General features: G+C 46.6%; 1 protein-coding gene across 1 annotated transcript in view; it reads right to left on the bottom strand.

The window, feature by feature from the left end:
- Positions 1-2,780: 2,780 nt before the first annotated feature.
- The window catches only part of LOC119877561 (nebulin-like), a 94,082-nt gene continuing 82,750 nt past the window's right edge, over positions 2,781-14,112 (bottom strand). Inside the window, 3 exon segments of the mRNA XM_038574510.1 lie at positions 2,781-3,511; positions 5,396-5,460; positions 10,573-10,884. The gene's annotated coding sequence lies outside the window, so the exon portion shown is untranslated.

Here is a 14,112-nt window from a genome sequence, read left to right as displayed (position 1 = left end):
TTTCCAGGGACTGGGCAGAGGAAGGCACCTCATCTCTGCCTGAGGTAAGCTCGCCTCTCTTTCTCTGAGATAGAGATGTTGCTTCACTAGTTTCTTCTCCAATGAATGCAGGACAAAATTCTGATAATACACCTTAGGGATGACACAAGCAGTCTCCTTTGTGGGGGGGGAATGAAAGTTTGTTACCAATGACAGTGGACACAAAAAGGGGGACGTAACAGGGCAGCCTCACTTAAAAAGTGTGTGGGATCCAACACCTTCGCCAGGAGAACATATTTGTCGTTCAAAAAGAATTTTGGATCTGTTGATCCGAATGGACTTCAGAGATCCGCCATGAAAAGCTCATGCATCTTTAAAAGCGTCCTCTTTCACTGGAGTGGGGGAACATTGACTCAACCCCTGTACTCCATCCAGTTTCCTGAAGGCCTCACCAAACAAAAGAGCTGTACAAACAGTATACAGGATGGTGTGACCCAGACTGTGTTTTCTTTTCTCCAATCGCAGTGGCTGCTGGGACCAACAAAAACTGTATGTATTTAAGAGTAATATCCATGGTGTTGCAATCTAGGGTAAAAAGATGTCTACCACATGATTCTTGGTTCCACCTGGGAATGAGGGGTGGGGTATAGTGAGAAGACATTGTCCACTAAAGCACTGAGAGTTTGTTATACAAGGCCTGGAGGCACTATGGTAAGAAGGAGGTGTTGGTGTGTGTGCATGTGGGTCGAAGAGCACCTGCGCCCACTCGAGCGTGTGTGTGTGTGTGTGTGTGTGTGTGTGTCTGTGTTGTGAATGTGAATGTCGATGTGTGTATTTCCCAGGAGGTATTCCCACACTTGCAGCACAATAAAGGTGTCACCTTTCCAAAGTCATCTCATCATTGTGACACCCATTACCTGCTCATCCTTCCCTCACCACAGCTATACCTGGAGGATGTTTCCATTTCCTTTCATTAGAAGGCAATGGTGCAGAGATGAATGACCCAAACCCTTGACCCCCTACATGGACAGCCAAGGTGTGAACCCAGGTGTCAGTTCGAATGTAGCTATAGGTTCTTGACCTGCACTAATCGCTCAGTCATGGGGTCATTATCTACAAATAGCTAGTCAGCAAAGCAGAGCCAGCATCTGGGTCCATACCTTAATATACTAGATTCTACCAAAGTCCCCTACATGGCCCAACATTACACAGTGGCCTCCACGGTCATGTAAACCAGGGCAGCTATAGGTGCACATATCGATGATTTTGTCCTGTCACTGGTGTGAAGTGCACATAGGAAAGGCCATGTATTCCTGGTCAGCCCACAGATTCTGGAAAATGTGAGTCCCCATCGAGGATAGCGCAGAGCAACATCTGTCATGGCTGAGGTTATTGTGTATACATGACCAATAGCAGATAAGAAACAAGGAGGTAATTTAGTCCACTTGATCACATAGGAACTGAATGTTAAACTTGGTTGTTAGCTTTGTGCCCAACACTCCCATTGCAAATCTCAGGCACGGCTGGGTTAGAGAGTGCCCGCTCTCACCCCAGGCCTCCTCTGTGTAAGGAACTTCCCATTTGTCTGATGGCCCCAGGCTAGCCTGACTCAATGGATACACACACATAGAGCCCAAGAAAGGTGGAAGGAGGGATCCCTGGGTGGCGCAGCGGTTTAGCGCCTGCCTTTGACCCAGGGCGTGATCCTGGAGATCTGGTATCGAATCCCACGTCAGGCTTCCGGTGCATGGAGCCTGCTTCTCTCTCTGCCTGTGTCTCTGCCTCTCTCTCTCTGTGTCTATCATGAATAAATAAATAAAATCTTAAAAAAAAAAAAAAAAGAAAGGTGGAAGGAATGTATCAAGCTGACTGGTTATTTTGAAAAGATACGACGGCAGTAGTTTCAGGTCTTGTTTCCTTAGGACAGATGATTAGTAAAGAATCATATGAGGAAAAAAAAAAGAATCATATGAGGATACTTTCCCTAGGGTTGAATTCAGCCCCACAATTAAGGCTGCTTTTCATCAAGCACAAAATCTTACAAAGACATGATGAATACAGTAGCAGTATATGGGGATCCTGGGGCAAGAACTGATTTCCAAAGAAGAAGAGAGGGACGGCTTAGCAAAACTTCAGTCAAGAGAGGTTATGGGACCGGGTCATCACATATAAGCCACTTTAGTGTTTAAACACTTTCCATGGACTATTTCACCTTGATCAGTCTCACTTAGCTACAAAGACAGCCCCTGTTCTCATTTATTTCCTGCTCCTCTCTCATTCCTTCCTCTGTCCACCAAGGAGGATGCCCAGCAGCAGTCTGTAACTTCCTAGCCAACCGCCAGTACACACTCAACTCATGTCCTCATCCATCTAAACTCCCTGATGAGTTCCCGGGCAGCCCCACCAGCATCCTCAAAGTGGCGCTGTGTCCTCGTAGCTCCCCTCAAGGGCCTGACTCAAGAACTTCTCAGTTCAAGGCGGAGAAAGAAACCCCAGCCCTCCCTCAGGTAAAGTCATTTTCTGTGTTAAATGCAACTGATGCTTTATTTTCATATTCATGGATTTAAGACATGAACTTCCAAGCATGTGCATCCCAGAAGGTATATACAATTTCCTTGGTGCTGACAGTGGCCCTGAGTTTCAATCACCAACTGACACCATATTTAGAGGGGCTTTAAGAACACTGGTTACACAACAAATGGTAGCAAGCATTTTCCAGGAAATAATCTTCCTCCATAGTTTTGTGTTTGCTGATCAAACTGGACCTGTGAGATCTGACATTTAAAGTTTCTGCAGGTCACATTGAGCTTTTTTTTTTTTTTTTTTTTTGTGATCACTGACTCAATGACTATATCTCTGCTGCCTTACTAATGTCACCAAGAGAACAAAGGATATGTGCAGATGATGTGCACAGGGTGATGTGATCCTTATAGTGTTTCCCTCTCTCTAACTGCAGCAGGAGGCAGCCCAAGATGGTGGCTTTATGTATTCCAACATCTGTCACTTCTCAAGGAACAATCTAGCTTATGAACAAGGTGGGTCTTTCCCCTCTGCTTTGCTCTGGAGAGCTTCCCTGATCCTGGGTTCCTACTGGGAATGGAGGGTGTGGTTGTGAGAAAAAATGATTGTCCAGCTCTACAGACTCTGGAAGCAAGTAGGTCATTTAGGAGATACAGGTTGTCTATAGGAGGCTGGGTTTGTTCCTGTGTGACTGGATGTGATGTGATTGTATGAGTGGGTGCGTTGAGTGTGTGTGTTCCATCAGAAGACATTCTCACTTAGGCAAATCAATGCAAGTGTCAAATTTCTAAAAGTAAACTTCACCCCCACCGGGCACACCGCTTAGGACCCCACATTCCTCTCTCACCACAGCTGCACCTGGAGGTTTGCTTAGTATTCACTTTCCACAGACAGGGTTGGGGCAGAAATCAAGATCAGACATCTGTCCTGGCTGGGGATGTGTCTCATGCAGGGTCAAAGCAGAGAAGAATCAGGAGGATATTTCCATCTATTTCATAGCAGCATCATTAGCCTTAAAAATAATGAGTGAGAAAAAAAAATAATGAGTGAAAATATCAGTGAGGGTGACAAAACATAAGAGACACCTAACTCTGGGAAATGAACAAGGGATAGTGGAAAGGGAGGTGGGCAGGGGGTTGGGGTGACTGGGTGATGGGCACTGAGGGGGGCACTTGGCGGGATGAGCACTGAGTGTTACGCTCTATGTTGGCAAATTGAACTCCAATAAAAAAAAATAATACTCAACATTTGGAAGCACACACTGAAGAGCGAGTGTCAAATAGGAGCTCAAAGTAAAGCTTTGCCATTAGCTTGGTGCCCACCACCCTACACGACCAGGGCCAGGGCCAGGTTAAACAGTGTCAGTGCTCACATAAGGCGCCCCTCTCCAAGTCCAGAACTTGCCACTTGCTGGTGGGCTCCTGGGAGAATGGGTCCCCACTGATGTGACAGACACCCACACATTGCACAGAAAAGGATGGATGGAAAGAAATAGCACTTTGTTGATGGTGGCCTTGTTGAAATGCAGGGACATCAGTATGTTGAAATCTTGTTAATAGCATTTTACTTATGATGATTAGTGAACAATTATAAAACCATAGGATAGTTTTTCTAGAATTGAATCAGCCTGCAGCACAGTGTTCTTGAAAGAGATGAGACACAGGTTGGAGCAGTGCCTGTTTATCCTGAGTCTTGAAGATGTCCACAATGCAGTGGCAGCTTTGGTGAACTTCAAAGTGTCAGTAGGGCTCACCAGACTCTGTCAGTAACAGGTAGCATGCATTTTAGGGTTTAGCCTCATTTAGATTGACTATTTCATATGGATTCGATTCCCTGTAGGAAAGCGTCAGAGGCAGTGTTTCTATGTACTTTCCTGCTCCTCTCCTTGACCTTCCTTCATCCAGCAAGGATGGCCAGGCCTGGCAATCGGTCCATACTGATTGCCTACCCACCTAATAACATACAAAGACCCAAATTATCCACATCCTCAGCAACATTAGTAGTAGGTTTGGGTTTTGGGATTGAGTCCTCACCGTTCTAACAGATGAAATGATACTCATCGTCCTTTGGACTTGCATTTCCCCTCATGATGTGTTATGTTGTGCTTTTCGTAGGTCTGTTGGCCACTGATTTTTTTCCCTTAGGGCAATGTCTACTCAAGCCTTCTTATTGTTCTCCAATTTGGTATAAGTGTCTTTTTATTGTTTTTTTTTTTCCATTTTGAAAAGGAACACCTTTTCTGATATAAGGGTTGCAAATATCTTCTCCAATATGTAGGATGCCTTTTCATTCTGCTCATTATTGAAGAGGGTAAACTTTTCCCATCATGTGGTCTCCTCAAGGATCAATATGGCATGAATGAGTGCATTTATTTTGGGGCTCTCTATTCTGCTGCAGTGTGTCCTTACTTTTATGCCAGCACACGCTGCTTGCCTAGTGTGGCTGTCTAATGTACTTGGAAGTCAGCAACTACCGAGCCATCACCTTGTTCTTCATTCTCAACAATGTTTTGGTACCTGTATTCCTTTGTGGTTCCATCTGTATTTTAGCAGCTTTTAGATTTCTATAATATGACATTGTGATTGAAGAGCTGCTACATTGACCCTGTGGCCATTTATCCAAGAACGGGGTGTTCACCTCATTCTCTTAGTGTGCAAAGGCCTCCAATAGTGCCTGGCATGTGTGGGTGATCCCAGGAACAACCTACATGTGAATGGTCATATCAGGCCAGCAATTAATGTAATAGGAATGAGCAGGGGTTATGTCTTGCTCATTGTTGGACGCTAGTGCTCTGCAGTCCAAGGAGAGTCTGTCTATAGTCCATTTGACACAATCATTAACTCGATAATTACACTAAAATCATAAAAGAAAATAAACCCTCCAATTGCTCACTCACATTAGCCACATGTCAGGGGTCTCCATAACTGCTGGAATTTCACATGCCACATTTGGAGAGGAACACTGTAAAGGGCGAGTAGAACGGACATGATGAAGTGGATTCCTATAGCATCTCGGTCTCACTAGAAGGTTTGAAACTGTGATCCCTGTCATGTTGAAGGTCTCTGACTCCCCCAAGTCCAGTGCACATCTGAGAACACACCAGAAAGGTCAGGCAGGTAGATGCCTCACGACCCACAGAGAACTCAACTAGAGTAGGATGAATGGGTGAGCCCCTCCCTCCAATAACAGGATTGCTCATGCTTGTGTTCCTACAGATTTGTGTGTGGAGAGCATAGACGACTCCAGTGGTGGGGAGGAAGTCTCGGCAGGTAGGGAACAGGGCTCAGGTAGGGAACAGTGGCAGAGGGCTCCTGGGACCCTGGGGGTGCATCTCCTACTCTGGAGAATGGAGAAGGTGGGCAAGAAATAAAAAATGAAAGGGAAATACTGGCTAGCAATCTGATGCGTTCATCTCCTATTTTACTGACGTCATAGGACCAGAAATTGTGTCCAGGCGCCTTCCGTGTGTGCCGCATTTCTAATCCCCCTCCCTGGGTTTGCTGTTTTATTATTTTTTTTTTAATAATAAATTTATTTTATTGGTGTTCAATTTGCCAACATACAGAATAACACCCAGTGCTCATCCCGTCAAGTGCCCCCCTCAGTGCCTGTCACCCATTCACCCCCAACCCCTGCCCTCCTCCCCTTCCACCACCCCTAGTTCCTTTCCCAATGTTAGGAGTCTTCATGTTCTATCTCTTTTTCTGATATTTCCTACCCATTTCTTCTCTCTTCCCTTCTATTCCCTTAAAGAAGATGTGGTTTATGTATACAATGGAATATTCCTCAGCCATTAGAAATGACAAATACCCACCATTTGCTTCGACATGGATGGAACTGGAGGGTATCACGCTGAGTGAAATAAGTCAATCGGAGAAGGACAAACATTATATGGGTTTGCTGTTTTAATGATCTAGCCCATACAATGTGTACTTCCTACCCTTCTCTGCTGCCAAACATCAAAGCTTGGTTTTGTTGCCCAGCACCACTCAGCAGTCATGTGGCAGAGATTGGGTATCGTTCTTGTCATTGCCCTATGATGGACATGACCTGGGTGCCAGAGCAACACTCTCCCAAATCTGAGAACCAGGAAACTAAGTTGTCATGTGAGCTGGGAGGTGGATGAGAAGGAAACTCTGAAACCACAATGAGATACTACCTCACACCAGTGAGAATGGGGAAAATTAACAAGGCAGGAAACCACAAATGTTGGAGAGGATGCAGAGAAAAGGGAACTCTCTTGCACTGTTGGTGGGAATGTGAAATGGTGCAGCCACTCTGGAAAACTGTGTGGAGGTTCCTCAAAGAGTTAAAAATAGATCTGCCCTATGACTCAGCAATTGCACTGCTGGGGATTTACCCCAAAGATGCTGATGTAATGAAATGCCGGGACACCTGCACCCTGATGTTTATAGCAGCAATGTCCACAATAGCCAAACTGGAAGGAGCCTCGGTGTCCATCGAAAGATGGATGGATAAAGAAGATGTGGTCTATGTATGCAATGGAATATTCCTCAGCCATTAGAAGTGACAAATACCCACCATTTGCTTCAAGGTGGATGGAACTGGAGGGTATTATGCTGAGTGAAGTAAGTCAACCGGAGAAGGACAAACATTATATGGTCTCATTCATTTAGAGAATATAAATAATAGTGAAAGGGAATAGAAGGGAAGGGAGAAGAAATGGGTAGGATATATCAGAAAGGGAGACAGAACATGAAGACTCCTAACTCTGGGAAACGAACTAGGGGTGGTGGAAGGGGAGGAGGGCGGGAGGTGGGGGTGAATGGATGACAGGCACTGAGGGGGGCACTTGACGGGATGGGCACTGGGTGTTATTCTGTATGTTGGCAAATTGAACACCAATAAAAATAAGTTTATTATTAAAAAAATAAAATGGCAAAAAAAAAAAAAAGAGAAGGAAACTCTGTCCTGCGTAAGATACATGACGTGTAATAGACTTTCAGGCTCCTGACCCATTTCCCACACCTTTAAGTCAACTCCCAGCGTTGGGGATGTTAAGGGACATCTCCTCTGTGGTCACTTAGGTCATGCCAGCTTCACCACACAAACCAGTCTGTCATAAACATGCTTCCATGAGCGAGAGGCCACATACTGAAGACCTGGAGACGCTCCTTGGCCACAGGGGACCTAGAGACCTGTGTGAAGGTGTGGCTGGGCCTGCTTCACACACACACACACACACACACACACACACACACATACACACACAACTTTTGACCAAGCATCCCGTGGACCTGTCACCAGGCATGGCCTAGACCTAGGGCAGAACATCTGCTAGCAGGGCTACAGGGTCACTGTTCCTTTCACAATCCAATTCTCCAGCCTCACAGCATAGGCCTTGTCCCCCTACACCCTACTTATGCCCACCCCGTCACCTGTCCTCAGACCTGCCCAGGGCTCTACCACCCTGACCTCCCTGTAAGGTTCAGCACCAGCCCTGGCAGGCACCATGTATTCAGTGGGCTACCCTGTTTGATATTTTCCAGTACTTCACTTGAAAATTCAGGGGGAATTTGGACAATTGACTGACTACCCTCTCATTTCCACTTCTGCTCCGTAACACTTCTGGGAACAGATGAGGTTGTTTAAGGCTGGCTTGTGTGCCAAGGAAGATCATCTCGTCCCAAGAGCAAACACTGGATATGTGGACATGTGTGGCACCGTCTCATTCAAGTTCCCCAGCCATCCCAGACCAAGATAGCTTCTCCTCACACAGAGGGTTCAGGGGATTGACTGAGTGGGTGCCAGTATATCTCCTGCCAGTCCTTGGCTATCCAATATTTTTTTTTAAATTTTATTTATTTATTTATTTACGATAGTCACAGAAAGAGAGAGGCAGAGACACAGGCAGAGAGAGAAGCAGGCTCCATGCACCGGGAGCCCGACGTGGGATTCGATCCCCGGTCTCCAGGATCGCGCCCTGAGCCAAAGGCAGGCGCCAAACCGCTGCGCCACCCAGGGATCCCCGGCTATCCAATATTTAAGAACAATATGATTGGTGGAGGATGGAAAGGGGAAGGAAATGGAGAGTTGTTAGGAGAGGAGGAAGGGGAGTAGGGAGAGAGAAAGGTCAAGTCCTGGTCACACAGTCACAGGGACAGTGACCTCCCAGGGACAGTGACCTCCCAGAGGAGGGACAGGATGACACAGACATCATTCCTAGGTATGGAGAGAACCCAAGGGTGGGACAGGCAGCTGGGAGATGAGAGACCCACTTCCACCCTGTAGAGATGAAGGGACTAAGGGCAGAGAGGCCCCAGAGCTGAGGACCCATCATCTTGAGGTCAGAGTCCCTCATCCCAAGAGGAGCAAGCCATGGGTTCTCACCCCCACTAACTTTCCATTTCCTTTCTCATGGCCACGCCAACCTCATTGCTGCCCTGCCCACTGGAAGATGACTCCACGGATAGCAGGGATTCAGATGAAAGGAGCAACATTGTGCCTGTAATTAATTCATTTCCTCCTCTGTCTCTTGTACTTCCTCTCTCTGCTGCCCATAAGCACCTCTTCCTAGATATTCCCCAGATCCATCCTCTACGATGTCCCCACTGAAGACCTTTGGCTCCTGCAGGCACTTAGTCTTGGCACCTGCAGTGTCTATGGAATCACTCTACAGACCTCTTCCCCCCTCTTTCAGCATCACCCTCACCCGTCACCACTGAGTCTGGGATCAGCTCTGAACAGCCAAGGAGGGAGTGGGCCTGGGGTCAGCAGGGCGGAGCCCACCCAGGTGGGTAGGAATCAGGAAGGGGACCTGCTGTGTGACCCCAGCAAGTGCCCCCACTCCCTGGTTTGGTATCTGTAGTCATGCCTGATTTTGCTCTTCCTTTCAGCTCTCAAGAAGCATTGCTTCCACTGATATAAGGGAGGAAGCAACAGAAGAAATCGGTCACTCAGGAGAAAAAGAGGAACTAGGAAGAAGGTGAGTTTGGCAGAAAGAGAGGAAGCAACACAGACACATGTTCTCCACACCTCCCTGACATACTTGTTGGCAGCGCAGGAAAATCAACCAAAAAGCTGGGGTGCTGCTCTTCAGGGCTGAGAACGCAAGAGGAAGGTCATGATCCCTACAGGTCCTGAAGGATGCCCTGAGTACATCTCACAGGGAACAGGACCCAAACCCATAGGAGGCCCTGAGGGGGCTATTGTATGTCCTCCAGCTGCTGATGAATGTAGAGGGAGGGGACCAGAGAAGGCCTGTGCACTGTACTCCTCTGGCAGAGGGCCCCTGGAGTTGTGCACCCCCTCGCTCTGCAGGACCCAGCCCTGCCCTCCTAACTACTGATGGAAGCTGACATCTCACCCCAGAACATTATCAGTTGGGGAGGTGGCCTGAACCTCCACTTTAGATGTCTGAGGAATGAGTGACATCATACAGACCCCGAGGCCCATGCGAGCAGCACAGCTCACCTCATCCAGTGGTGCATCCCTGGGGCACAGAGTAGACCCCGGCACCATCGGGACACATAGATTGTCCCTCAATTGGGAGTTTCCCATCTCCTGGGGTCCCCTGAGCCTCAATGAAGCCTGTGGGACATGGGGGGGGTGGTCACCTCATGGCACATTTCTTGGTGTGAGTGTGAGGCTCTACTGTTCTGCTCAATCTGCAGGCCAGGCCATCAGGGGGTAGGCCGCGCCATCTGCTCCCAACTTACCCATGTCCATCCCTCAGTGTGAGTGTCATGCAAAGTCACTTCCTGTGCGAGACCAGAGCACATCATCCCTGCCAGGCTGCCTGCAATGCCCATGGCCACAAAGTTTCCTCCACAGAATAGGGCAGGTTGAGGGCTCCCAGAGTGGGCCACAGTCAGGGAAGGGGCCCCCGGGACACTGGGGATATAGCCTTCATTTAGCCCCGGGGGCCTGGAGGCTTTACTTTGCTCATGCCACACATGCGTCCTGCGGGCAACCTCCACCCCAAAGCCTCAGAAGGCAGGTCCAACAAGAAACCCTAGACTCCTAGTTAGAGCTGCCCCCAAACAACACAGCGCTCCATCTCCTACAACTGCCTCTGATGTTTTCTGCAGCGGCACAGCAGGACAGTCTGACCTCGTCCCAGAAGCTCCAGATTCTCCTGAGGTCCTCAGAGACGGTGAGCCACGAGATGCCTCGGCCTTGGTCTGCAGCTTTGGTGGGGACTCAGAGGATGGAAAGGCGTGAACTGGATGCACCTGGACACGAGGAGAAGCAACACGCCTGGAGGATCTGTTCCCCCGGACGTGACATGGCAGGCCTCCCCAACAAAAGACCTTTGTGCTTCTCACAAGCAGAATGGATGCCAGAGGACATGACAAAAGGATCCTCTGTGATGGACACCACACCCAGAGTGGGGGTTCCTCATGACTGCTGATTATGGACACACTGAAAAGGAAGCAATGATACAGGCTGTCAGGCATGCATTTTTGGGGTGAGACTGGCCACCTGGGACTGCGTTCAGCAAGCAGCCCTCCTGGCTTTCCCCCTGTCTGCTGGAGGGGATGCTCCTCCTCCAGTTCTCCCCCCACTCACCAGCAGAAATACAGCTTACCAGAGGTGCAGGAAGAAGCAGGACTGCCAGGACCCCAAGGCCACCCTGGAATGTGCTGGAGGGGCAAGCTGGCTGCATCCTTTCTGGAACAGGACACACGGCTCACCTGGGGCCCCACTCTCCCTGTCAGAGCCCCTTCCAGTTACGTCCTCATATTCACTCTCCTCAGCCCCTTCCACCCAGCTCACCCCTGCTTACTCCCCAGTATCAGGCTGGACTAATCATTGGGTCCCCAAGCAGCTGCCTCTGCCCTCTGGCCCACACCAGGCAGGGAGTCTGCAGGAGAAGCCCCACCCTCGGAAGGCCAGCTCCCAAACTCTACAGTCCCTTTCCTCTCCCATGTTAAAGGCAGATGCCGGTTCCACCTTTCCTGCTACCGCCATACAACCCTCATGGAACCCCCACGTGATGTGCCCATGGTCTCCCGTCTTGCCCTAGCACAGCTCCGCTCCCACCAGGTTCCTGCTGAACCTCCCTCTGCAAGCCTGCCACTCATTTCTGCAGGCTCTTCCAGCTCTTCCAACAACACCCCTGCAGGCTGGGACCTCACTGAGGGGGGCACTTGACGGGATGAGCACTGGGTGTTATTCTGTATGTTGGCAAATTGAACACCAATAAAAAATAAATTATAAAAAAAAACCGGATTCAAGTGCAATCATTGTTGAAAAAGAAAAACTATAAGTTCCTCTATTTAAAATAGTGGGGACTGTGTGCCCGGTTGTCATGTTTACTATAAATGTCTGATTTTCAGGAGCAGGTAATGAATATCAGGTTGAGGTGACTGTATTTCATTTGTATTCTCTTAGTCTTGAATCATTAGCATGGTGCTAGACTTATTTTTGCTTCTGTAAAAAAGCAAAGGAACTAACTAAATAACAAAGAAGAAACCCTTATAGCTTCAAAATACTTTTATTTCTCTACTTTTGCCTTACTTCACCAGCTCACACGCTTGTGGGAATTTAATTCTTTATTAGTCAAAGAAATGTGTGCTTCCTCATCATGGCTTGTTTAAAACAGTGCTCTAGAAGCTATTATCTACATACAACATAAGGAGAATATGCTCCCAACCTCTATGAAAACTTTGAATTAATGGTAGTGTTACAACGAAACCACACTGCAGATTTGCGAAGTTATTTTATTTTAGATATACCATAAACATGTGGTTTGATGTCTTCTTATCGCATTTGATTACTTATCTTGTGCAGCACGGCTGTGGCCCCTGCAACCTATGCCACCTGGCTTTGAAATATGAAAGCCAGCCCCATGGCTTCACCCCAGCTCACATACATGAATTCCCCTCTATTTCTGGCCTCTGGCTATTTCCATTTATGCCTTAAGACACTTTTGGACCTAAGAGTCAGTCTCTGTGATATTGTTCATTTCCAACTGTTTAGACTGCATCAGAAAGACTGTAGGCAAAAAAAAAAAAAAAAAAAGAAAGACTGTAGGCAAGGTTCAGTATCTACAAGTGAGTCACCATGATACACAACACCACAAACACAGGATAAAAATCATGTGTCCTATCAATAGATGAAGGAAAATGATTATCAAAATTTGACACCCATGCATGATAAACGCTCGACAAAGTAGGTTTAGTAAGAACATACCTCAACATACTAAGAGCCATATATGAAAAATACACAGCCAATATCATACCCAATGATGAAACACTGAGAACTCTTCTGTTAAGATTAGGAACAGGACAAGAAAGTCCACTCTCACCACTTTAGTTCAACATATTACTGGAAAACCCAGCCAGAGCAATTGAACAAGGAAAACAAGAGGCATCCATATTGGTAAAGAAGTTAAATGGCCACTATGTGAAGATAACATGATACTTTATACAGAAAACTCTAAAGGCTCCACCAAAAAGATATTTGGAAATAAGTGAATTTAGTAAAGTTGTAGGATACAAAATTAATACCCAGAAATTGGTAGTGTTTCTAGGCAGTAATAAAGTAGAAAGAAGAATTAAAAACACAACTGTATTCAAAATTGCACAAAAGGAATAAAATATATAGGAATAAACCTAATCAAAAAGGCAAAAGTCCTGTGGTCCAAAAACTATAAAGCACCAATGAAAGTAATTTAAGATGACACACACAAATGGAGATATCACATGAATTGGAAGAAATCAATCTTGTTAAAATGTCCATAGTACCCAAAGCACCTACATATTCAACACATTTCCTATGAAAATACTAGCAGGCTATCTCACAAAACAAGAACAAATAATATCCAAATAAGTATGAAAACACCAAGGACCCTGGACAGGGTCACCTGGGTGACTCAGTCAGTTAAGCATCTACCTTCAGCTCAGGTCATGATCCCAGGGTCCTGGGATGGAGCCCCACATAGGGCTGCTTCCTGATTAGTGGGGAGCCTGCATCTCCCTCTCCCTCTGACTGTTGCTCCTCCTACTCATTCTCTCTCTCTCTCTTTTTCTGTCTCCATCTCTCTCATGCTCTCTCTCTGAAATAAATAAATGAATAAAATCTTCAAAAATAACTACCAATGTGAGCAGCCAAAGCAATTCTGAGAAAGAAGAAGAAAGCTAGAACTACCAAAATTCCAGTTCTCATGGCATGTTGCAAACCTGTAGTGATCAAAACACTATGGTACAGGCACAAAAGTAGACACACAGAACAAACAGCACAGAAATAAACCCACAATGGATAGTCAACTAATTTATGAAAAGGAGACAAGAACATCCAGTCGAAAAAGATGATGTCAATTTATGATGTCAGAATGCTGGACAGTTATGGGCAAAAGAATGAACCTGGAACCCTTTCTAATGCCACACACAGAAGTAAAGTCAAAATGGATTAAAGACCTAGATGTGAGACCCGAAGCCTTAAAAATCCTAGAAGAGAACAGAGGGGGTCATTTTGCTGACTTCAACTGTCACATTTCTCTGGCTAGGTCTCCTAAAGCAAGAGGCGCTAAAGGAAGAATAAACTTTTAGGACTAAAACAAAATAAAAAGCTTCTGCAGAGCAAAAGAAACCATCACATACTAACATACAACCTACTGAATGGAAGGAGATATTTGCAAATGACATA

This window comes from Canis lupus, chromosome 26 (genome assembly GCF_011100685.1).
Source record: "Canis lupus familiaris isolate Mischka breed German Shepherd chromosome 26, alternate assembly UU_Cfam_GSD_1.0, whole genome shotgun sequence".
Classification (NCBI taxonomy): domain Eukaryota; kingdom Metazoa; phylum Chordata; class Mammalia; order Carnivora; family Canidae; genus Canis; species Canis lupus.
This window is presented reverse-complemented; position numbering and strand designations above follow the sequence as displayed.